This window comes from Lithobates pipiens, unplaced genomic scaffold (genome assembly GCF_037356315.1).
Source record: "Lithobates pipiens isolate NorthernLeopardFrog02 unplaced genomic scaffold, aLitPip1_a1.2 Scaffold_30, whole genome shotgun sequence".
NCBI classification, from domain to species: Eukaryota; Metazoa; Chordata; class Amphibia; order Anura; family Ranidae; genus Lithobates; species Lithobates pipiens.
The window spans coordinates 44,468,339-44,494,681 of record NW_027507791.1 but is presented as its reverse complement, the minus strand read 5'-3'; the positions used below and the strand labels follow the sequence as shown (position 1 = coordinate 44,494,681).

At 43.6% G+C, this 26,343-nt stretch overlaps 1 protein-coding gene across 1 annotated transcript in view; it reads right to left on the bottom strand.

Annotated features, from left to right (window-relative positions):
* Positions 1-15,152, bottom strand: part of MINDY1 (MINDY lysine 48 deubiquitinase 1) — a gene marked incomplete in the record, with an annotated part of 44,666 nt that extends 29,514 nt beyond the window's left edge. Inside the window, 1 exon segment of the mRNA XM_077464116.1 lies at positions 14,999-15,152.
* Positions 15,153-26,343: the final 11,191 nt, after the last annotated feature.

Sequence of the window (26,343 nt, the reverse complement as noted above, 5' to 3'; positions counted from 1 at the left end):
AAACAGTATATTGGACATGCATAACAAAAAAACAATTGCCAATTTTTATAGCCCATCAAATATTAAGTGTTGCTGATCTCCTGGGGCCCATTTGGCATCCACATCCGTCTACAAGGCTTTCCGGCGATGGCTGCAACGCATTTCCCAGGGCGGGTTCTTGTCGGTCACACCGGAGGGACCAAACCTACCTAATAACTGTGTGTGTTTAAACAGCAGCCTGTAATCTCCATCAGAAGAAGTCCATGTGACGGAGTGACACTGCAAGAAGGCAACTGGGGACAGAGAGTCGTCACCCCATAACAGGAAGTGCCTGAACAAGGGCATTCAAGGCAGGATCACCGGGGATTATTTAAATGAAAGCTGCATATTTAAAAAAATAAAAAAAATAAGACTTTTCAAATTCCATGAACGTGGTGGTGGGGGGGGGGGAGGGGGGGGGAGAGTTACTAAAACTGGAGCACTCAGAATCTGGGGGCCTGCTGTGCTCAGCAACCAACCAGCTTCTAACTTCAGCTTGTTGACAATAAAAGCTGGAAGCCGATTGGTTAATATTCAGATCTGCACCAGATTTAGTAAGCCCCCCCCCCCCCCCACCCCGCTAAAAAAGTTATATGGAGAGGGTTTACAATTATTATTTCTGTAAAGCTTTTGTTTCTATGTAAAAGGTGAGGAGAATACAGAACACAAAAGTTATACATTAAAAGCATAAGAAAAAAAAAAGAAAAAAAAACAAACAAAAATAAAATAAAAAAAACACACATAACAAAAGCATAAAAAAAATAAAAATAAAAAACACAAAAACACACAGTGCTTCCCCTCCAATACAGGTATTTATGGCAAACTTGTGTTTATAAAGACATAAAACCTCAATCCAAAAAGTAAAACGTCTTTATTGGTGGTAATTACGGGCGCGGTGTACCTGCAATATTGGCTCAGCCAGTCCTTTCTCCCATCACTGCTCTCCATGTCATAGGTCAGCTCTACCCTTCAGTGTGACTCCATGATGCAAGCAGGTGGTAACTTCCGTGTCACAGCCCCGCCCCCTTACTTCTATCATCAGCCACCCTACTGAAGTGTTTATGCTCAATGGCACTCACTTCTGCTTTCCGCCTCCTCTCCTCTTATTAGCTGGTCACCTGGTCCGTAGGGTGTTATGGGAAATTAAACCACTAAAGACACGGGAAGGATTTGCCCCCCCCCCCCCTTTAATGACCAGGTTAATTTTTTGCGATACGGCAATGCGTTATTTTAACTGACAATTGCGCGGTCACGTGACGTGGTACCCAAATAAAATTGATGTCCTTCTTTTCCTTCAAATAGAGCTTTCTTTTGGTGGTATTTAATCACCAAATTTTTTTTTGCACTATAAAAAACAAAAAAAGATTGACAATTTTGAAGGAAAAAAAAAAACAATTATTTTTTTGCTATAAAATACAAAAAAAAGAAAAAAATTATTATTAAAAATTGTAATCATCAGTTTAGGCCGATATATATTTTTCTGCATATTTCCAGTTAAGAATAGCAATAGGCGTATATTGATTGGTTTGCGCAAAAGTTATAGTACGTACAAACTATGGGATAGGATTCAGGAATTTTTTTAAAATTTTTTTGTTTTTATTGTTTTTACTGGCAATGGTGGCGTTCTGTGTTTTTTAGCGGGACTGCGACATTGCAGCGGACAAGTCTGACCCAAAATGACACTTTTTGGGGGACCAGTGACATTATTAGCGTGTTCAGCGCTATAAAAATGCACTCATCGATGTAAAAATTGTCACTGGCAGGGAAGGGGTTAACACTGTGGGGGGGGGGGGGGGGGATCAAGGGGTTAAGTGTGTTCCCTCAGCGTGTTCTAACTGTAGGGGGGATGGGCTGCCAGGCATATGACCGAGATCACTGGGAACAGAAAATCTCCTGACATGTCACCTGGCAGAATGGAGAAAGAAAATAAAAAAAATAAATAAAAAAAATTGCCACGTTCACAAGGCAGTTCCTCGTTCTGCCTCTGTACACCGCGATCGCGGGTCTCCGGCCAACATGGAGTCAGCCGGCCCAACGTACTGCGGTATAACGACGGTGGCTAGTCGGCAAGCTTTTAACCACTTCCCACCAAATCAGGTACCTAATACGTCATTTAAAGCGGAGCTCCACCCAAAAAAGAGAGAAGCCCCCCCCCCCCGCTGACGACGGGAACATTCAAGAAAGCGCAGAGAGACTCACAGTAGGAAACGGGCCTTGAAGCCCGAGGGCTTAAAGGCTGGGTTTCCCCTTACTTACAATGCTGATGCCTGCGCCCAAAGCTGATGGACGAAACGCGTTCGGGGAGCGGACATCACAGGATCTAAGGACAGGGAAGTGAGAATTTAAAAAGTTGTCAAAAAAACGTAGATCTTGGGAGTTTTTGAATGCTTTCAAGGGCAGGAGGGATTTGGGGGGGTTTTATAGATCACCTAATCCCACTATAAAGGAGGATCAGTCGTGCATATTGCTGTCAAACGGGATGTTTACATTTCTTGTGACAGCAAAAAAAAAGTGATTAAAAAAATAAAATAAAAAAAATAAATAAATTTATTAAACACACACAAAAAAAATAAAAAAATAAAGTAACATTTTTACACTTTACATTTTATTTAAGTGTAAATAAATAATAATTAAAAAAAAATACATTTTTTTAATTTTTTTTTTTTGTCCCCGTGCAAAAGAACACGCACATGGGTAATGCACGCACGCAAACAGCGACCGTCCCATAAATGCGAGGCAATCAGTGCAAGCATCACATCATGAACCGTCATTTCAGCACCATACCTCGTCTGTACATCTAACAGCGGTGACCTGTAAAGGCTTTTAACCGCTTCCCGAAAAGCCGCCGTCAATATACTGCGGCAAGGTGGCTCGTTCCCGCAAATCGCCGTAGCTGTACGACGACGCGGGAACTGGCTTTTGTGGGCAGTTAGGTGTCTGATCTGTCCGGCGCAATGTCGCCGACCCGCTAAAAATTGCTCGCCGCCATTACTAGTAAAAAGAATACATTTTTTTTTTTTTTAAAGCCATAAATCTATCCTCTATTTCTCAAGACGAGATTGCTTTGCGCAAACCAATCAATATACGCCTACTGCCATTTATTTCTTTTTTATTTTTTACCAAAAACATGTAGCAGAATATAGATCAGCCAAAACTGATGAATAAATAAACATTTTTTACATTTTGTTTGGAAATGTTTAATAACAGAATGTAAAAAAAATTTTTTTCCAAAATTGTTGCTCTTTTTTTTTTTTTTTTGTTTATAGCGCAAAAAATAAAAATAAAAATAAATTCAGAGGTGATCAAATACCACCAAGAAAAAGCTCTATTTGTGGGGGGGACATAAATTTTATCTGGGTACATCGCAACGACCACGCAATTGTCAGTTAAAGCGACGCAGTGCCGTACCACAAAAAAAATGGCCTGGTCAGGAAGGGGGGTAAATGCTTCCGAGGCCGACGTGGTTGAAGCGTCGCCTATGGACAGTACATTCTGTGCCAATTGTCTCAGCTACACGGTGTGCGCAATTTTAAAGTGTGAAATGGTTGGTATCCATTTACTTGGGGTAACTTTTTTTTTTTTGTAAAAATATAAAGGACGACGGGTTATATATTATGTTTATTATTTTTTTTGCATTTAAAAAAAAAAAATTACAAAAAGCGGCCACGACATCCAAAGACTGCTAGGGCTTGTATACACTTGTTTTGACTTTAACAATCATTGATGCACCTACCATTTCAAAAGGCTTTTTTTTTTTTTGTGTTTTTGATGCTTCAGTGATTTTATTTTTGAAAATTTAATAAAGCTTGGCAAATACCGTTTGTGTGTGTCTGTTTGTTTAAAAGGCGCCTAGAAGAACCCCAGCTCAATAGTATTCCCGTTAAGCATTTCCCCATCTTATCAGTACCCTTATTCAGCAGATCCCCCTCTCGGTACTGACCCCCAGCTCTGCCGATCCCTCGCTATGTACTAACCCCCCCCCAGCTCTGCCGATCCTTCGCTCTGTACTAACGCCCCAGCTCCGCCGATCCCCGGCTCGGCAGCAACGCCCCAGCTCCGCCGATCCCCGGCTCGGCAGCAACGCCCCAGCTCCGCCGATCCCCGGCTCGGCAGCAACGCCCCAGCTCCGCCGATCCCCGGCTCGGCAGCAACGCCCCAGCTCCGCCGATCCCCGGCTCGGCAGCAACGCCCCAGCTCCGCCGATCCCCGGCTCGGCAGCAACGCCCCAGCTCCGCCGATCCCCGGCTCGGCAGCAACGCCCCAGCTCCGCCGATCCCCGGCTCGGCAGCAACGCCCCAGCTCCGCCGATCCCCGGCTCGGCAGCAACGCCCCAGCTCCGCCGATCCCCGGCTCGGCAGCAACGCCCCAGCTCCGCCGATCCCCGGCTCGGCAGCAACGCCCCAGCTCCGCCGATCCCCGGCTCGGCAGCAACGCCCCAGCTCCGCCGATCCCCGGCTCGGCAGCAACGCCCCAGCTCCGCCGATCCCCGGCTCGGCAGCAACGCCCCAGCTCCGCCGATCCCCGGCTCGGCAGCAACGCCCCAGCTCCGCCGATCCCCGGCTCGGCAGCAACGCCCCAGCTCCGCCGATCCCCCGCTCTGTAGTAACGCCCCAGCTCTGCAGATCCCCCGCTCAGCAGTAACGCCCCAGCTCTGCCGATCCCCCGCTCAGTAGTAACGCCCCAGCTCTGCCGATCCCCTGCTCAGTAGTAACGCCCCAGCTCTGCCGATCCCCCGCTCAGCAGTAACGCCCCAGCTCTGCCGATCCTCTGCTCAGTAGTAACGCCCCAGCTTTGCCGATCTCCCTCTCAGCAGTAACGCCCCAGCTCTGCCGATCCCCTGCTCAGTAGTAACGCCCCAGCTCTGCCGATCCCCCGCTCAGCAGTAACGCCCCAGCTCTGCCGATCCCCTGCTCAGTAGTAACGCCCCAGCTCTGCCGATCCCCCGCTCAGCAGTAACGCCCCAGCTCTGCCGATCCCCTGCTCAGTAGTAACGCCCCAGCTCTGCCGATCCCCCGCTCAGCAGTAACGCCCCAGCTCTGCCGATCCCCCGCTCAATACTAACCCCTCGCTCACCTCCTGCTATATTACTCCCCTGCTACCATGTGTGACATCTGATCATTTCTTCTGCTGCATTCCCCCAGCTCTGCTGATCCTCTGCCGCTCAGTCCTCACTCAATCCTATTCACCTTCCACTATAGGGTATCCATATTGCGCACCAGGTGTGACGTCCGCACCAGACACTTCCAGCATACATACACATGAATCAGAAGCGACTGCTGAGATCTTTCTGGTTTGCTTGCTGTTTTCCTAGTGCATCCTGGGAGATCTCATACCTGCAATACCTATATATACCTAATAAAATAAAAGCCTCTAAAAAGCTGCAGGCGCGGTAAGCGAGCGCTGTCAGACTTCTATGGAGGCTTTGGGAGGACACTTTGAAGCCCCAAGGTATCATTTTTGAAGCAAAGCAAAATGCAATGTGTGAACAGGACTGTACGGAAACCATTTTATTTAGTGAGAGGAGCTTTGATTGGTATTTACAGTGCTAAAAAATAAAAATAAAAAATAAAACGGTGTCACATGCCACAATTTGAAGCAAGTGTAAACAAGCCCCTAGGCTGCAATATGTTAGATTTTTCTTCTTGGGTTTGGATAAACGTTACCTGCCAAATCTGTCTGAATTCACCGGAGCCCTCCGGCCTGGATAAGGCCTGCAGATGTGCCGAGATATCTGTGCAGGATTTTGCAGCAAACGTCATAAGCTGACTGCAAGAAGAAGTTGCTGTGTAGCAACAACTGAGGATTGCATAACTTAGGAGTGAGCAAATTCCTTCACCTGATTACAACACACATTACAGCTGACAGTTTAACCCCCAATACAAATATACTGAGTCCTCAAGTCTCCGAGTTTTCTAAAGGAAATCGGATCTTTACGGCCCGGCTGAGGCAGGAGGACAATGTATGTGAACGTGGAAAAAGATTTAAAAAAAATAATAAATTTTATAATATTATATATTATTTTATTTTTTTTACAATATTATTATTCTATTAATATTATTATTTTTTTTTACATATATTTAAAAAAAAATATATTATTATTTTTAATATTATAATTGTTTTATTATTTATATATTATTTTTTTATTATTATTTTTTTTATTATTATATCTATAGATATATAGCAAATTTTTTATTTCTTTTAATATTATTTTTTATATTATAATTGTTTTATAATATAATATATAAAATAATATTATTAAAAGAAATATAAAATATCTATATATCTATATATCTATCTATCTATCTATATTTTTTAATAATAAAAGAAATATAAAATCTATTTTATATAAAATAAATTATTATTATAACATACATACATATAATAATTTATTTTATATAAAATAGATTTTATATTTCTTTTAATATTATTATTATAATATATATAATATAATAATAATAATAATAGAAATATAAAATAAATTATTATTATTACATACATATATATATATATATATATATATAATTATTTCTATTAATATCCATTTTATATAAAAATATATATTAATAATATTAAAAGAAATATAAAATCTACTTTATATAAAATAAATTATTATATATATATATATATATATATATATATATATATATATATATATATATATATATATATATATATATATATATATATATATATATATATAATAATTTATTTTATATAAAGTAGATTTTATATTTCTTTTAATATTATTAATATATATTTTTATATAAAATGGATATTAATAGAAATAATTATATATATATGTATGTAATAATAATAATTTATTTTATATAAAATAGATATTTTATATTTCTTTTAATAATATTATTTTATATATTATAAAACAATTATAATATAAAAAATAATATTAAAAGAAATAAAAAATTAGCTATATATCTATAGATATAATAATAAAAATAAATAATAATAAAAAAAATAATAAAACAATTCTAATATTAAAAATAATAATTATAATAATAATATATATATATATATATATATATATATATATATATATATATATATAAATAATAATAAATATATATACACTAATATAGACTACTAGACTGACTAACCTGCTTAGTAGTGAAGCTTCCTGCTTCCCCTGTGCCGCTTCCCTGAACTTTTATTTTGGAGCATGCAATGATTACAGCATAGAAATCCCCCCCCACCCCCCGATCCCCTTTCAGGAGTGGAAGCACCACTCAGCATGCATGAGCCATCTAGTCCTCTGTTGCCGGATTCAACATGCATAGGAAGCAAAGTCCAAACCCCCAGCTTGTGGTCTGTCCCATGTAGGGGGGGTGGGGGGGCTCAGTAGGATCATGCAAGGCAATGGAATAACAATGGAAGAGAAGACCAGCAGCAGAGATCTGTGGACCGACTCCAGGAAGGGAGGAGGGATTTTCACCTCTGGCTGCCCATGTAACACGTGTGTGTCAGGGAAGAGCGAAGGCTTTAATGCCCATGTGATGCACACATGTTTTCATTGGCTGCATAGCTTTCTGCGCGCTCCCAGCACAGTGATGGAGATATGAAAGACTCCTCTCTGTCTGCTCATAATAGGGAGCCAAGAGGGCCACATCCCAATCATGTGACAGCCAAATTATAGCGGTCACATGATCAGCTACATTTTCCATCGCTTGGTGTAAAGACACTACAGGGGTATGATTCCTCCCACCGACACCAATGATGGGGCACTATTTCTCCCACCGACACCAATGATGGGGCACTATTCCTCCCACTGACACCAATGATGGGGCACTATTCCTCCCACTGACACCAATGATGGGGCACTATTTCTCCCACCGACACCAATGATGGGGCACTATTCCTCCCACTGATACCAATGATGGGGCACTATTCCTCCCACCGACACCAATGATGGGGCACTATTCCTCCCACCGACACAAATGATGGGGCACTATTCCTCCCACCGACACCAGTGATGGGGCACTATTCCCCCCACGGACACCAATGATGGGGCACTATTCCTCCCACCGACACCAATGATGGGGCACTATTCCTCCCACCGACACCAATGATGGGGCACTATTTCTCCCACCGACACCAATGATGGGGCACAATTCTTCCCACCGACACCAATGATGGGACACTATTCCTCCCACCGACACCAATGATGGGACACTATTCCTCCCACCGACACCAATGATGGGGCACAATTCTTCCCACCGACACCAATGATGGGGCACAATTCTTCCCACCGACACCAATGATGGGACACTATTCCTCCCACCGACACCAATGATGGGGCACTATTCCTCCCACTGACACCAATGATGGGGCACTATTCCTGCCACCGACACCAATGATGGGGCACTATTCCTGCCACCGATACCAATGATGAGGCACTATTCCTCCCACCGACACCAATGATGGGGCACAATTCTTCCCACCGACACCAATGATGGGGCACAATTCTTCCCACCGACACCAATGATGGGGCACAATTCTTCCCACCGACACCAATGATGGGACACTATTCCTCCCACCGACACAAATGATGGGGCACTATTCCTCCCACCGACACCAATGATGGGGCACAATTCCTCCCACCGACACCAATGATGGGGCACAATTCTTCCCACCGACACCAATGATGGGGCACAATTCTTCCCACCGACACCAATGATGGGACACTATTCCTCCCACCGACACAAATGATGGGGCACTATTCCTCCCACCGACACCAATGATGGGGCACTATTCCTCCCACCGACACCAATGATGGGGCACAATTCTTCCCACCGACACCAATGATGGGGCACAATTCTTCCCACCGACACCAATGATGGGACACTATTCCTCCCACCGACACCAATGATGGGGCACTATTCCTCCCACCGATACCAATGATGGGGCACTATTCCTCCCACCGACACCAATGATGGGGCACTATTCCTCCCACCGACACCAATGATGGGGCACAATTCTTCCCACCGACACCAATGATGGGACACTATTCCTCCCACTGACACCAATGATGGGGCACTATTCCTCCCACTGATACCAATGATGGGGCACTATTCCTCCCACCGACACCAATGATGGGGCACTATTCCTCCCACTGACACAAATGATGGGGCACTATTCCTCCCACCGACACCAGTGATGGGGCACTATTCCCCCCACGGACACCAATGATGGGGCACTATTCCTCCCACCGACACCAATGATGGGGCACTATTCCTCCCACCGACACCAATGATGGGACACTATTCCTCCCACCGACACCAATGATGGGACACTATTCCTCCCACTGATACCAATGATGGGGCACTATTCCTCCCACCGACACCAATGATGGGGCACTATTCCTGCCACCGATACCAATGATGAGGCACTATTCCTCCCACCGACACCAATGATGGGGCACAATTCTTCCCACCGACACCAATGATGGGGCACAATTCTTCCCACCGACACCAATGATGGGACACTATTCCTCCCACCGACACCAATGATGGGGCACTATTCCTGCCACCGATACCAATGATGAGGCACAATTCTTCCCACCGACACCAATGATGGGGCACAATTCTTCCCACCGACACCAATGATGGGGCACAATTCTTCCCACCGACACCAATGATGGGGCACAATTCTTCCCACCGACACCAATGATGGGGCACAATTCTTCCCACCGACACCAATGATGGGGCACAATTCTTCCCACCGACACCAATGATGGGGCACAATTCTTCCCACCGACACCAATGATGGGACACTATTCCTCCCACCGACACCAATGATGGGGCACAATTCTTCCCACCGACACCAATGATGGGGCACAATTCTTCCCACCGACACCAATGATGGGGCACAATTCTTCCCACCGACACCAATGATGGGACACTATTCCTCCCACCGACACCAATGATGGGGCACTATTCCTCCCACCGACACCAATGATGGGGCACAATTCTTCCCACCGACACCAATGATGGGGCACAATTCTTCCCACCGACACCAATGATGGGGCACAATTCTTCCCACCGACACCAATGATGGGGCACAATTCTTCCCACCGACACCAATGATGGGGCACAATTCTTCCCACCGACACCAATGATGGGACACTATTCCTCCCACCGACACCAATGATGGGGCACTATTCCTGCCACCGATACCAATGATGAGGCACAATTCTTCCCACCGACACCAATGATGGGGCACAATTCTTCCCACCGACACCAATGATGGGGCACAATTCTTCCCACCGACACCAATGATGGGGCACAATTCTTCCCACCGACACCAATGATGGGGCACAATTCTTCCCACCGACACCAATGATGGGGCACAATTCTTCCCACCGACACCAATGATGGGGCACAATTCTTCCCACCGACACCAATGATGGGGCACAATTCTTCCCACCGACACCAATGATGGGACACTATTCCTCCCACCGACACCAATGATGGGGCACTATTCCTCCCACCGACACCAATGATGGGGCACTATTCCTGCCACCGATACCAATGATGAGGCACTATTCCTCCCACCGACACCAATGATGGGGCACTATTCCTCCCACCAATACCAATGATGGGGCACTATTCCTGCCACTGATACCAATGATGAGGCACTATTCCTGCCACTGACACCAATGATGGGGCACTATTCCTCCCACTGATACCAATGATGGGGCACTATTCCTCCCACTGATACCAATGATGAGGCACTATTCCTCCCACTGACACCAATGATGGGGCACTATTCCTCCCACTGACACCAATGATGAGGCACTATTCCTCCCTCTGTCACCAATGATGAGGCACTATTCCTGCCACTGACACCAATGATGAGGCACTATTCCTGCCACTGACACCAATGATGAGGCACTATTCCTGCCACTGACACCAATGATGGGGCACTATTCCTCCCACTGATACCAATGATGGGGCACTATTCCTCCCACTGACACCAATGATGGGGCACTATTCCTCCCACCAATACCAATGATGGGGCACTATTCCTCCCACTGACACCAATGATGAGGCACTATTCCTCCCTCTGTCACCAATGATGAGGCACTATTCCTGCCACTGACACCAATGATGAGGCACTATTCCTGCCACTGACACCAATGATGGGGCACTATTCCTCCCACTGATACCAATGATGGGGCACTATTCCTCCCACTGATACCAATGATGAGGCACTATTCCTGCCACTGACACCAATGATGAGCCACTATTCCTCCCACTGACACCAATGATGGGGCACTATTCCTCCCACTGACACCAATGATGAGGCACTATTCCTCCCACTGATACCAATGATGGGGCACTATTCCTGCCACCGACACCAATGATGAGGCACTATTCCTGCCACTGACACCAATGATGGGGCACTATTCCTCCCACTGATACCAATGATGGGGCACTATTCCTCCCACTGATACCAATGATGAGGCACTATTCCTCCCACTGACACCAATGATGGGGCACTATTCCTCCCACCGACACCAATGATGAGGCACTATTCCTCCCACTGACACCAATGATGGGGCACTATTCCTCCCACCGACACCAATGATGGGGCACTATTCCTCCCACCGACACCAATGATGGGGCACTATTCCTCCCACCGACACCAATGATGGGGCACTATTCCTCCCACCGACACCAATGATGGGGCACTATTCCTGCCACCGACACCAATGATGAGGCATTATTCCTCCCACTGACACCAATGATGGGGCACTATTCCTCCCACCGACACCAATGATGGGGCACTATTCCTCCCACCGACACCAATGATGGGGCACTATTCCTCCCACCGACACCAATGATGGGGCACTATTCCTCCCACCGACACCAATGATGGGGCACTATTCCTCCCACCGACACCAATGATGGGGCACTATTCCTCCCACCGACACCAATGATGGGGCACTATTCCTCCCACCAACACCAATGATGGGGCACTATTCCTCCCACTGACACCAATGATGGGGCACTATTCCTCCCACTGATACCAATGATGGGGCACTATTCCTCCCACTGATACCAATGATGGGGCACTATTCCTCCCACCGACACCAATGATGGGGCACCATTCTTGTCCGGTGGGAAGCGTCTGCTGTGAACAGATCTATTAAAACCGGCACCAACAGCCCACGAGTTGCTGCTGTGGCCTGAATAACAAAAGCTTCAGGTCTGTTCCTGAGCAAACAGAAAACACAATGTAGAGGCAATGATAGAATAGTAAATATAAAAGAATTGTCCATAACCCTCCGGAGGTGTCATGTGATCGATACGCACACAGCTTCTGCACCCATTGGGTACACCCAATACACGGATCCCGCCAGGCTTACCATTACACTTTGGACCCTCCAGTCGCCCCCCCCCAACCCCCCCCCCCCTCCCCCACCGCCATATATTGGTACAGCCATGGTATAGAGCTTGCCACGTTTATGGAAGCACAACCATTAACATATGAAGAATTTTTTAATACGGTGACATCATTTCATGAGAAATTATTATTATTTTTTTTAATCTGCAGCTTGCAAAATTTGTAGATTCTGCCATGGAGGTCCTCTTCAGGCATTTCCTTTTATAGGGGGGGGGGGGGAACGACAACACTCTGTCCCCGTCTCCTAATTGTGCATCTGTGTTGTCACCATCAGGAAACTCACCTTGAGGAATGCAGACGTAGCTGGGAGCGCATGCAGACAGGAAGTGGCTGCAAAGAGCGGGCGAGGGACCAGCGGGAGATGGCACACAGCACCCACAGGAAAAACTAAACCTCATTCACTCAGTGTTCCCATCGACTGTTAGATGGGTGTCATGTGACAGGAGGCCATTGATTCAGGGCCTTTTTTTTTTTTTTTTTTTTTCAACCGGATCTTAAAAGATTTGAAGATTTGACCACATATATACAAACACACATTATACATATAGTGTATCTCACAAAAGTAAGTACACCCCTCACATTTTTTTGTAAAATCTTTTCATGTGACAACACTGAAGAAATGACACTTGTCTACAATGTAAAGTAGTGAGTGTACAGCTTGTATAACAGTGTACATTTTCTGTCCCCTCAAAATAACTCAACACACAGCCATTAATGTCTAAACCGCTGGCAACAAAAGTGAGTGTAATGTGAGGGGTGTACTGACTTTTGTGAATTACTGTATACCTGTATTATATAGCCAATCACAGCACCACATGAAAGTGCTACACCACCTATACCAGGGGTCTCCAAATCACAGCCCTTTACTTATATTTAAATTGTCTTTGGCACACTATTCCCCCCCACGGACACCAATGATGGGGCACTATTCCCCCCACGGACACCAATGATGGGACACTATTCCCCCCACGGACACCAATGATGGGGCACTATTCCCCCCACGGACACCAATGATGGGGCACTATTCCCCCCACGGACACCAATGATGGGACACTATTCCCCCCACGGACACCAATGATGGGACACTATTCCCCCCACGGACACCAATGATGGGACACTATTCCCCCCACGGACACCAATGATGGGACACTATTCCCCCCACGGACACCAATGATGGGGCACTATTCCCCCCCACGGACACCAATGATGGGGTACTATTCCCCCCACGGACACCAATGATGGGGCACTATTCCCCCCCCACTGACACCAATGATGGGGCACTATTCCCCCCCCACTGACACCAATGATGGGGCACTATTCCTCCCACTGACACCAATGATGGGGCACTATTCCTCCCACTGACACCAATGATGGGGCACTATTCCTCCCACTGACACCAATGATGGGGCACTATTCCTCCCACTGACACCAATGATGGGGCACTATTCCTCCCACTGACACCAATGATGGGGCACTATTCCTCCCACTGACACCAATGATGGGGCACTATTCCTCCCACTGACACCAATGATGGGGCACTATTCCCCCCACTGACACCAATGATGGGGCACTATTCCCCCCCCCCCACGGACACCAATAATGGGGCACTATTCCCCCCCCCCACGGACACCAATGATGGGGCACTATTCCCCCCCCACGGACACCAATGATGGGGCACTATTCCCCCCCACTGACACCAATGATGGGGCACTATTCCTTCCACTGACACCAATGATGGGGCACTATTCCTTCCACTGACACCAATGATGGGGCACTATTCCTTCCACGGACACCAATGATGGGGCACTATTCCCCCCCACGGACACCAATGATGGGGCACTATTCCCCCCCACGGACACCAATGATGGGGCACTATTCCCCCCCACGGACACCAATGATGGGGCACTATTCCTCCCACTGACACCAATGATGGGGCACTATTCCTCCCACTGACACCAATGATGGGGCACTATTCCTTCCACTGACACCAATGATGGGGCACTATTCCTCCCACTGATAACAATGATGGGGCACTATTCCTCCCACTGATAACAATGATGGGGCACTATTCCTCCCACTGATAACAATGATGGGGCACTATTCCTCCCACTGACAACAATGATGGGGCACTATTCCTCCCACTGACAACAATGATGGGGCACTATTTCTCCCACTGACAACAATGATGGGGCACTATTTCTCCCACTGACAACAATGATGGGGCACTATTTCTCCCACTGATAACAATGATGGGGCACTATTCCTCCCACTGATACGGCACTATTCCTCCCACTAACACCAATGATGGGGCACTATTGCTCCCACTGATAGCATATTACAAACATGGATGTAATGCCTCATATATATCTCAGTGCATTATTTATAATAACAGCTGTTAATAGGAGATATATATATATATATATATATACACACACATATATGTCCTGTATACACACAGATATAGTGAATAGCATTACACAGAACACACATTACACAGCTAAGTGCACACAGACTATAGATAATAGGACCGGGGGTGCAGAATGGGTCCAGGACGAGTTACCTGCAGGTGGTGGGGCCCCTCTGGGGTTCGGGGCTGGCGTTCAGGGGCCCCTGGGACTCCTCAGGCCTCTCTGCTTGTTTATTCTCACCAACTTCACTCTAGCCTCAGGTCACCACTGAGGACGAGCAGCCGGACAGACAGTACACAGCGCGCTCGGCTGACACCTGCTGGCAGGGGGGAGGCACTGCGTTCTACTAAGGCAGGACTATAGAGTAACGTAAGCAAGAAGGAATACAGCGCGCTCTGCTGACACCTACTGCCCGGAAGAGGTAGCGCCCGGAAACCATAGAGTGATGTACGTGGCCGACCAGAAAGCACACAGCGCGCTCTGCTGACGCCTTCTGCCCGTGTAGTGTCACAGTTTGCTGCCTATCACAGGATGGTGCGGAAGTGACGTTGTTGCGTACTGCGCATGCGCGATGCGTTCCAAACGCTCGCGCCGTGCGTTCCAACATAGTTTCGGCAATACAGTTCAGCGAAACCATCACATAATGTTACGGAAGTGATGTTACACACAACACAAACACGGGCCACGTTGTTGCGTACTGCGCATGCGCGATGCGTTCCAAACACTTGCGCCGTGCGTTCCAACATAGTTTCGGCAATACAGTTCAGCGAAACCATCACATAATGTTACGGAAGTGAAGTTACACACAACACAAACACTGGGCCGTTCGTTACAACACTAATACTTCCCTTGTTACCTAGTAGGTTTTGCATTGCTGGGACTTGTAGTGCCTATCCTGAGCTACATGCTTCAATGTTCAGTGTCCTCATCCCTATCCCCATGCTTCAATGTTCAGTGTCCTCATCCCTATCCCCGAGCTTCAATGTTCAGTGTCCTCATCCCTATCCCCGAGCTTCAATGTTCAGTGTCCTCATCCTTATCCCCGAGCTTCAATGTTCAGTGTCCTCATCCCTATCCCCCTGCTTCAATGTTCAGTGTCCTCATCCTTATCCCCGAGCTTCAATGTTCAGTGTCCTCATCCCTATCCCCCTGCTTCAATGTTCAGTGTCCTCATCCCTATCCCCGAGCTTCAATGTTCAGTGTCCATCCTTATCCCTGTGCTTCAATGTTCAGTGTCCTCATCCCTATCCCCGAGCTTCAATGTTCAGTGTCCTCATCCCTATCCCCGAGCTTCAATGTTCAGTGTCCTCATCCTTATCCCCGAGCTTCAATGTTCAGTGTCCTCATCCCTATCCCCCTGCTTCAATGTTCAGTGTCCTCATCCTTATCCCCGAGCTTCAATGTTCAGTGTCCTCATCCCTATCCCCCTGCTTCAATGTTCAGTGTCCTCATCCCTATCCCCGAGCTTCAATGTTCAGTGTCCATCCTTATCCCTGTGCTTCAATGTTCAGTGTCCTCATCCCTATCCGCAAGCTTCAATGTTCAGTGTCCTCATCCTTATCCCCATGCTTCGATGTTCAGTGTCCTCATCGAAGCAGGGGGATAAGGATGAGGACACTGAACATTGAAGCTCGCGGATAGGGATGAGGACACTGAACATTGAAGCAGGGGGATAGGGATGAGGACACTGAACATTGAAGCTCAGGGATAAGGATGAGGACACTGAACATTGAAGCACAGGGATAAGGATGAGGACACTGAACATTTAAAGCTTGCGGATAGGGATGAGGACACTGAACATTGAAGCACAGGGATAAGGATGAGGACACTGAACATTGAAGCTTGCGGATAGGGATGAGGACACTGAACATTGAAGCATGGGGATAGGGATGAGGACACTGAACATTGAAGCACAGGGATAAGGATGAGGACACTGAACATTGAAGCTCGCGGATAGGGATGAGGACACTGAAAATTGAAGCACGGGGATAAGGATGGACACTGAACATTGAAGCTCGGGATAAGGATAAGGACACTGAACATTGAAGCACGGGGATAAGGATGGACACTGAACATTGAAGCATGGGGATAGGGATGAGGACACTGAACATTGAAGCATGTAGCTCAGGATAGGCACTACAAGTCCCAGCAATGCAAAACCTACTAGGTAACAAGGGAAGTATTAGTGTTGTAACGAACGGCCCAGTGTTTGTGTTGTGTGTAACTTCACTTCCGTAACATTATGTGATGGTTTCGCTGAACTGTATTGCCGAAACTATGTTGGAACGCACGGCGCAAGTGTTTGGAACGCATCGCGCATGCGCAGTACGCAACAACGTGGCCCGTGTTTGTGTTGTGTGTAACATCACTTCCGTAACATTATGTGATGGTTTCGCTGAACTGTATTGCCGAAACTATGTTGGAACGCACGGCGCGAGCGTTTGGAACGCATCGCGCATGCGCAGTACGCAACAACGTCACTTCCGCACCATCCTGTGATAGGCAGCAAACTGTGACACTACACCCGGAAGAGGTAGAAGGAGGAAACCATAGAGTGGTGTACATAGCCGACCAGAAAGAACACAGCGCGCTCTGCTGACACCTGCTGCTTGGAGCAGGTAGTTGATTTGTGTTGTCAATAGCAACCTGCAACAATTATTCTCTACAGAAATGGTAAATAGGTTGAAGAGAAAAAGTGTGGTTGTTCATAGCAACCAGTCTTAACTTGCAATGCTACTGACTATATAAATATATATATATATATATATATATATATATATATATATGAAAAGAAAATTATATATATATATATATATACACATAGCGTACAGACAGAAAGCTATGGATTTTAAGGGGTACCTCCACGCCAAAATTAAAAAAATAAAATGGTGTCAGGGTTCCCCCAAAATCCATAGCAGACCCTTATCTGAGCATGCAGCCCGGCCGGTCAGAAAATGGGTGGGGGTGGGGGGGTGTGTGAGCATCCCCCCTCCTGGACCATACCAGGCCACATACCCTCAACATGGGGGGGTAGGTGCTTTGGGCGGGAGGGGGGCTCTGCACCCCCACCCCAGAGCACCTTGTCCTCATGTTGATGGGGACTAGGGTCTCTTCCTGACAGCCCTTGCCAGTGGTTGTTGGGGTCTGCGGGCAGGGGGCTTAATGGAATCTGGAAGCCCCCTTTAACAAATCCCAGATCCCAACCCCCTCCCCCCCCCTATGTGAATGAGTATTACATTACATTATACCCCTTCCTATTCACCCAAAAAAGTGTAGGGTTACAAAAAACCAAGAGACGGTTTTGGAAAAGTCCTTTGTTAAAAATGAAGAATGTCCCCCATTGTAGCTCCATGTCTTCTCCCTCTGCTTCTTTCGTCTCCACTTCTTCACCGTCTGCTTCTTCTCCCTCTGCTTCTTCCCCCTCTGCTTCTTCTCCTGCTTCTTCTCCCTCTGCTTCTTCCCCTCTGCTTCTTCTCCCTCTGCTTCTTCTCCCTCTGCTTCTTCTCCTGCTTCTTCTCCCTCTGCTTCTTCTCCCTCTGCTTCTTCTCCCTCTGCTTCTTCTCCCTCTGCTTCTTCTCCTGCTTCTTCTCCCTCCTCTGCTTCTTCTCCCTCTGCTTCTCCCTCCTCTGCTTCTTCTCACTCTGCTTCTTCCCCTCTGCTTCTTCTCCCTCTGCTTCTCCCTCCTCTGCTTCTTCCCCCTCTGCTTCTTATCCCTCCGCTTCTTCCCCCACCGCTTCTTCTCCCTCTGCTTCTCCCCCCTCTGCTTCTTCTCCTGATTTTTCTCCCTCCGCTTCTTCTCCCGCTGCTTCTTCTCCCTCTGCTTCTCCCTCCACTTCTTCTCCTGCTTCTTCTCCCTTTCGCTTCTTCTCCTTCTTCTTCTCCCTCTGCTTCATCTCCCTCCGATTCTTCTCCTGCTTCTTCTCCCTCCACTTCTTCTCCATCTGCTTCTTCTTCCTCTGCTTCTTCTCCCTCTGCTTCTTCCCCCTCTGCTTCTTCTCCCTCCACTTCTTCTCCTGCTTCTTCTCCCTTTCGCTTCTTCTCCTTCTTCTTCTCCCTCTGCTTCATCTCCCTTCGATTCTTCTCCTGCTTCTTCTCCCTCCACTTCTTATCCCTCCACTTCTTCTCCCTCTGCTTCTTCTTCCTCTGCTTCTTCTCCCTCTGCTTCTCCCCCCCTCTGCTTCTTCCCCCTCCGCTTCTTCTACCTCCGCTTTTTCCCCCACTGCTTCTTCCCCCTCCACTTCTTACCCCTCTGCTTCTTCTCCCTCCGCTTCTTCTCCCTCCACTTCTTACCCCTCTGCTTCTTCCCCCTCCACTTCTTCTTCCTCCGCTTCTTCTCCCTCCGCTTCTTCTCCCTCTGCTTCTTCTCCCTCCGCTTCTTCTCCCTCCGCTTCTTAACCCTCTGCTTCTTCTTCCTCCACTTCTTCTCATGCGACTTGTGCTCTGGAAGTCGGAGCGCATGTCATACCAGTGTGACCCGGGCCTTACCGTCAAAGCTTAATTGAACAAGCTGACGTTAGAAACTGATTGGCTGCCATGTACAGCTGCACCAGATTCTTAGTGCTGCAGTTTTAGTAAATCTACCCCAATGTAATACAACATAATTTAATACCATATAATAGGGATGAGCTTCGTGTTCGACTCGAACATTGGCTGTTCGTCCGTTCGGCGAAATCCGAACATTTTAGTCCGTTCGCGTCAAATTCGTGTGCGATGGCGCAGTGCATTGCTGGCTCATGATTGGCCAAGCATGCACTGTGACCCCGCATGCTTGGCCAATCGCAGCTACAGCAGCGAGGAGAGCCATGATTGGCCACAGGCAGGATGCCTGTGGCCAATCATAGCTCAGGCTGTGTAGTGCACGCCCCACACTATATAAGGCCGCCATCGCGGCGGCCTCGTGTAGTGTGTTGGCGTCTGAAGCAGTGGGTGTTCTGTGTACCTTCAACACAGTACACACCAATCGTTTTCGGCCGATTTTTCTATCTTGCTGTTGTGTAGTGGTTATTGTCTGTGTGCCCTGACCGCAGTATACACCGCTATATTCACCTCACCTATATAGCTAGTGATCTATCTTTTATAATAGAGCTTGCAGTCAGTAGTGTTAGGAGATAGTGCGTGCTGAGTTAGAGTAGGATTTTGCAATATCAATCAATTGGATCGCTCTGCAAATGCTGTCTCATGTACCCCTTAAATGGACAAAGCCTACTTGATCTTTATGCGCAGCCACTGCGCCCATCAAGCGCAGCCACTGTGCCTATCAAGCGCAGCCACTGTGCCCATCAAACGCAAGTACTGTGCTCATTAAACGCAGCTACTGGTGCCACTAGCGGCTGGTGCTCAAAATTTTTGGGGAGGCGCAAACAAACTGAAAAAAGAAAATCAATTGCGGCCATTGTGCCATCAAACTAAGCCACTGTGCCCATCAAGCCCAACCACTGTGTCTATCAAACGCAGCCACTGTGCCCATCAAGCCCAACCACTGTGTCTATCAAACGCAGCCACTGTGCCCATCAAGCCCAACCACTGTGTCTATCAAACGCAGCCACTGTGCCCATCAAGCGTAGCCCCTGTGCCCAGCAAGTTCAGCCACTGTGCCCATCAAATGCAACCACTGTGCCCATCAACCACAGCCACTGTGCCCATCAATTGCCACCACCGTGCCCATCAAATGCAACCACTGTGTCTATCAAACGCAGCCACTGTGCTCATCAAGCGCAGCCACTGTGCCCATCAAATGCAACCACTGTGCCCATCAAACGCCGCCACTGTGCCCATCAAATGCAGCCACTGTGCCATCAAACGCAAGCCACTGTGCCCATCAAATGCTGCCATTATGCCCATGAAACGCAGCCACTGTGCCCATCAAAGGCAGCTACTGTGCCCATCAAGAGCAGCCATTGTGCCAACTACCATACCTATCAATTGCTGCCAGTATGCCCATCAATTTCTGCCAGTGTACCCATCAATTGCCGCTCCTGTGCCCCATCAAATGCTGCCAGTGTGCCCATCATTTGCCGCTGCAACTGTGCCCCATCAAATGCTGGCAGTGTGTATCACCCCGGCACTTGCCTGTCTCGCAGCGGGTCAGTGGCGGTGTCCTGCGTGCTCCTTGATGTCTTCTTCCGTCCTCTCTATCAGGTGTCCAATCACAGCGTCTGATGTTTCAGCCAATCAGGTGACAGATAACAGACCCGAGCACCTGATTGGCTGAGAGGTGGTTCAGTGTTAGCAAAGTGAATTCCTTCGCTTTGCTAACAAACAATTGAGTGAGCATCAAACACACAGCATTGCACCCGCTGTTCACCTTTTTGGGTGCCTATTAGAGTCTACGGCTCTAATCAGGTGCTTCCAAAAAAAAAAAAAAAAAAACATCACTATAATTCAGGTGCCCAGCGCCAGAAAAGGGGCCAGACACCTGAATAGGGGGTGTCAGCGGGGACTATAAATAGATTCATGCAAGGCATGAATCTATCTATGGTGATAGAGCGGTGACAGAAGAGAGGGGGCAGCGCTCCTGCGCCCTTTACGGACGCACTGCCACTGTATGTTATACTTTTCATTTAAAGCCCCTCTCAGAGATAAAATACACACCCCTGCCTGTTGTAGCCACTTCCTATTGGATGGGCTATGGTAAAAAAAATGTGGACGTCAGCAGAGAGGATTGGAGGAGACTGGTGGTCCCCTGGGTTGGTTGTACTCCTAACAGTGGGGATGTGGGATCTAGTTTGGGGATTTACGTGGGTATATCTGGCTTCACACAGTAAGGGGGAAAAGGCCTAATAGAAAAAGATAGTGGGTATTTAAGTCAAATAATGAAGAGGTAGAGAAAACATTTTGGGAGCCCAATGGATCCAGCAAATTATGCATTCTAATTATTTTCCTATTGCATTCTTCTTTCTTTTCTCCAGTACCACTACATTAAACTCCCACTTAAATTAATATTTTATTGCTTCATAGGCAGAACAAATGTCATTTGTAATTATATGGCAGAGGTTGCAGTGTGGTGGCACCAGCACCAGTGCCTAAGGCCCAATTTTTCTGCCCCTGTTTAACAGGGGCGTTTAAGTACAATTTTTGATGCAATGCTTTGCAGCAGGGCTAATTCCTGCAATAAAACTAGAGTATATGGGAGAGGTTGCAGTGTGGTGGCACCAGCACCAGTGCCTAAGGCCAAATTTTTCTGCCCCTGTTTAACAGGGACATGTAATTACAATTCTTGATATAATATTTCACAGGAGGGCCCGTTCCTGTGCCCACCCAGAGTAACAGTGAGGACTTATAGTGTTGTGGCACCAGCACCACAACCACCAAAGGTCAATTTTTCTACCACTGTTCAACAATGGCATGTAATTACAATTCTTGATATAATCGTTCACAGCAGGGCGCTCCAGCGCCCACCAAGAGTCACTTTGAGGGCTTACAATGTTGTGGCAAAACCAACACCTTGTTCCGCCATTTCTGCAGAGCATATAGGGCAGGCCCCTACTTTCAAACATCCAACTTACAAACATCTCCTACTTGCAAACGCAAGGAGACAACAGCAAGTGAGATGAAAAAAGAGGGACGACAAAACAAATTATACAGGGGTGATAACCCTTCCCTATGTTTTCCAAAAAGCTTAAAAATAGTTTTTTTGACTGGAGCTACACTTTAAAAATGTACCAGTTGAAAATTACAAACAGATTCAACTTAACACAACAAACCTACACAGTCCCTGTCTTGTTTGCACCGCCTGTATACTGCTGTTCTGAGTATATAGGGCCTGGGGGCCACACGTATTTCCTTTTTTTAATATGGGTACGGGGTTCCCCTTAATATGTGTACAAGACCCAAATAGGCTGGTAATGGGCAGGGAGGGCTACCCATGCCATTTTTCTCAATGATTTTCAACCATATTGCAGGGACCAGATATAACATTAAAACCGCAAGCAGTTTTAAATGGTGTTATTTCCGTTTAATGTAATTTTGTGCAGGGACTGTTCTAAACACGGGAAACACGTGGCACTTCACAGGCATACTACAGACACCCCCCAGGCACCATATTTAAAGGAATATTTCACTTTTTTTTTTCACTTTAATCGTCATTAAAATCAGTGCTCCCGCCAAAACGGCCGTTTTTAAAACTTTTTTTTGCAGTGACCCATGTCCCCTGAGGCAGGAGGCAGGTCCCCAAACCCTTTTTAGGACAGTATCTTGCATATTAGCCGTTAAAATTAGCACTTTCCATTTCGAACGTTCGGGTCCCATAGACTTCAATGGGGTTCTAACGTTCGTACCGAACGCGGGGGTCGTTCGCAAGTTCTGGTGCGAACCGAACCGGGGGGTGTTCGGCTCATCCCTACCATATAATATAAAAAAAATTGTAATACAATATAATGCACTGTAGTGCAATGCAGTTTACTACTGTGTAATATAAATTAATATAATAAAATTATATTTTAACATAAAAAAATGTAATGCAATTGACCTGAATACCATAAAACATAAAAAATATAATTAAGAAAAATGTTAAATAACATAATAAAGTATAATGCAATATAATTTAATACCATATAATATAAAGTAATCAAAAAAATATATATACTATAATGTACAACAACATAATTTAATACCATATAATATTAACAAAAATGAAGACATTTTAATATAATATAATGCAATACAATATAGTTTTCTACCATGTAATATAAATTAATATAATAAAATTATAGTATAACTTAATATAAGGTAATGCAATTGAACTGAATATCATAAAACATAAAAATATAATAAAATATAATGCAATATAATTTAATACCATATAATATAAATTAATAGAAAAAATATATACTATAATGTACAACATCATTTAATACCATATAATATTAACAAAAAAATGACATTTAAATATAATAGAATACAATACAAAACAGTTTTCTACCATTTGATATAAATTAATAGAATAAAATTATACTATAACTTAATATAATGTAATGAAAATTGAACTGAATACCGCATAAAATAAACTACATTAAAAAATGTAAGTAATATAATAAAATATAAGGCAATATAATTTAATACCATATAACATAATAGAAAAAATATATAATGTAATTCAACATAATCTAATACCATATAATATATAAAAAAAAAATGTAATCTAATATATGTCAATGTAATGAAATGCAGTTTACTGTTGTGTATTATAAGATAACATAATAAAATGATAATATAATGTACAACAACATAATTTAATAACATATATTATTAACAAAAAAATGACATTTTAATATAATATAACCCAACACAATGCAGTTTTCTACCATTTGATATAAATTAATATAATAAAAGTATAGTAGACCTTAATATAATGTTATGAAAATTGAACTGAATACATAAAAAAAATGTAAATAATACATAATAATAATATACTAAAATATAATGCAATATCATTTAATACCATATAACGTAATAGAATAAATATATAATGTTATACAACATAATTTAATACCATATAATATATTTTAAAAAAATTTAATCTAATATATGTCAGTGTAATGCAATGCAGTTTACTGTTGTTTATTATAAGCTAACATAATAAAATGATAATATAATGTACAACAACATAATTTAATAACATATAATATTAACAAAAAAATGACATTTTAATATATTATAACCCAACGTAATGCAGTTTTCTACCATTTGATATAAATTAATATAATAAAATTATAGTATAACTTAATATAATGTTATGAAAACTGAATACCGCATAACATAAAATACATTAAAAAAATGTAAATAATATAATAAAATCGAATGCAATATAATTTAATACCATAAATTATAACGTAATAGAAAAAAATATATAATGTTATACAACATAATTTAATACCATAAATTATAACGTAATAGAAAAAAAATATATAATGTAATATGACATAATTTAATACCATATAATATAAAAAAAAAGTAATCTAATATATGTCAATGTAATGTAATGCAGTTTACTGCTGTTTATTATATGCTAACATAATAAAATGATAATATAATGTACAACAACATAATTTAATACCATATAATATTAACAAAAAAATGTAATTTTAATATAATACAACCCAGCACAATGCAGTTTTCTATCATTTGATATAAATTTATATAATAGAATTATAGTATAACTTAATATAATGTAATGAAAACTGAATACCGCATAACATAAAATACATTAAAAAAATGTAAATAATATAATAAAATCGAATGCAATATAATTTAATACCATAAATTATAACGTAATAGAAAAAAATATATAATGTTATACAACATAATTTAATACCATAAATTAAAACGTAATAGAAAAAAATATATAATGTAATATGACATAATTTAATACCATATAATATAAAAAAAAAGTAATCTAATATATGTCAATGTAATGTAATGCAGTTTACTGCTGTTTATTATATGCTAACATAATAAAATGATAATATAATGTACAACAACATAATTTAATACCATATAATATTAACAAAAAAATGTCATTTTAATATAATACAACCCAGCACAATGCAGTTTTCTACCATTTGATATAAATTAATATAATAAAATTATAGTAAAACTGAACACCGTAGAATATAAAATACATAAAAATGTTTTTAATAATATAATAAAATATAATGCAATATAATTTAATACCATATAATATAATGTAATAGATAAATAATATAAAGTAATATAACATACTCTAATACCATATAATGTAATCTGTATAATCTAATATATGTCAATGTAAGCTCTAATGAGCAGGGCCCTCTGGTTCCCCCTGTCTTGAATTGTATTGTATTGTAATGTCTACCCTAATGTTGTAAAGCGCTGCGTAAACTGTCGGCGCTACATAAAACCTGTATAATAAAAATAAATAATGTAATGCAATGCAGTTTACTGCTGTTTATTATAAGCGAACGTAATAAAATGATAGTATAACATAAAAAAAAATGTAATTCAGTTTAATTTCATACCATATATAATAAAATGTGATTAAAAAATACTATAATACAATATATATAAAAAAAAATAATAATTTAAGAAAAGAAAAAAAAATACTATAGTACAATATAATACATATAATATAATGCAATACAATATAATTAAATACTGTATAGAATAAAATAATCTAAATAATAATAATATAGTAACATAAAAATTAATGAAATAATATAAAAAAGAATAAAATATAATAAAACAGAATGTAATTTAATACCAGGTGAGAGGATAGAATAGAATAGAATAGAATAGAATAGAATGCATCATAATTTAACCCCATATATATTAAAACTATAAAATACAATGCTTTTTTCTGAAATTATATAAAATCTAAGGTATAATGTTCTGATGTAAGATTATATTTAGTAACATATAATTGCACAGGATGTAAACAGTAAACATTGTATCTCATAGTAATAAACAATGTAGCACGTAGGCTCCTCTGTAAACAAACATCTCTATTGCCCCCCCCCCCCAG